This window comes from Arachis ipaensis, chromosome B1 (assembly GCF_059453495.1).
Source record: "Arachis ipaensis isolate K30076 ecotype BB chromosome B1, ASM5945349v1, whole genome shotgun sequence".
NCBI classification, from domain to species: domain Eukaryota; kingdom Viridiplantae; phylum Streptophyta; class Magnoliopsida; order Fabales; family Fabaceae; genus Arachis; species Arachis ipaensis.
The window spans coordinates 14,749,072-14,750,512 of record NC_142436.1 but is presented as its reverse complement, the minus strand read 5'-3'; the positions used below and the strand labels follow the sequence as shown (position 1 = coordinate 14,750,512).

General features: G+C 35.2%; 1 non-coding gene across 1 annotated transcript; it reads right to left on the bottom strand.

Annotated features, from left to right (window-relative positions):
• Window positions 1-1,121: 1,121 nt before the first annotated feature.
• Window positions 1,122-1,229, bottom strand: LOC148575790 (small nucleolar RNA R71). Its single transcript, XR_015904584.1, has one exon. It is a non-coding gene; the product is annotated as a small nucleolar RNA R71 (small nucleolar RNA).
• Between the last annotated feature and the right edge of the window lie 212 nt (window positions 1,230-1,441).

Sequence of the window (1,441 nt, the reverse complement as noted above, 5' to 3'; positions counted from 1 at the left end):
AAAATCAAATCTTTTTCAAAAACTAATTTCAATCATATCTTTTCAAAAATATCTTCCTATCTTACCTTTTTCAAAAATTTGATTTTAAAATATCTTTTCTAACTTCTTATCTTCTTATCTTTTCAAAATTGGTTTTCAAATTTGTTTCAACTAACTAACTAACTTTTTGTTTGTTTCTTATCTTTTTCAAAACCACCTAACTAACTCTCTCTCTCTCTAATTTTTGAAAATATCCCCCTCTTTTTCAAAAATTCTTTTTAATTAACCAATTATTTTAATTTTTTATCTTAATTTTTCAAAAATTACTAACCTTTTTCAAAAACTATTTTCGAAAATCACTAACCCTTTTTCAAAAATAATTCTCAAAAATCCTTCTCCCTCATCTCCTTCTAATTATTTATTCATCTACTAACACTTCTCTTCATCTCACATCACTGCTCCTATTCTTACCTTTGTGTTTGGATTCTTCATTCTTCTTCACCCCTATTCTTTTTCTTCCTCTACTAACAATAAGGAACTTCTATACTGTGGTATAAAGGATCCCTATTATTATTATTATTATTTTTCTGTGCCCTCTTCTTTGTCATATGAGCAGGAGCAAGGGCAAGAATATTCCTGTTGAAGCAGATCCAGAACCTGAAAGGACTCTGAAGAGGAAACTAAGAGAAGCTAAATTACAACAATCCAGAGATAACCTTTCAGAAATTTTCGAACAGGAAGAGGAGATGGCAGCCGAAAATAATAATAATGCAAGGAGGATGCTTGGTGACTTTACTGCACCAAATTCCAATTTACATGGAAGAAGAATCTCCATACCTACCATTGGAGCAAACAATTTTGAGCTGAAACCTCAGCTAGTTTCTCTGATGCAGCAGAACTGCAAGTTTCATGGACTTCCATCTGAAGATCCTTTTCAGTTCTTAACTGAATTCTTGCAGATACGTGATACTGTTAAGACTAATGGAGTAGATCCTGAAGTCTACAGGCTCATGCTTTTCCCTTTTGCTGTGAGAGACAGAGCTAGAATATGGTTGGACTCTCAACCTAAGGATAACCTGAACTCTTGGGATAAGCTGGTCAAGGCTTTCTTAGCCAAGTTCTTTCCTCCTCAAAAGCTGAGCAAACTTAGAGTGGATGTTCAAACCTTCAGACAGAAAGAAGGTGAATCCCTCTATGAAGCTTGGGAGAGATACAAAGGACTGACCAAAAAGTGTCCTTCTGACATGCTTTCAGAATGGACCATCCTGGATATATTCTATGATGGTCTGTCTGAATTAGCTAAGATGTCATTGGATACTTCTGCAGGTGGATCCATTCACCTAAAGAAAACGCCTGCAGAAACTCAAGAACTCATTGACATGGTTGCTAATAACCAGTTCATGTACACTTCTGAGAGGAATCCTGTGAGTAATGGGACACCTATGAAGAAGGGAGTTCTTGA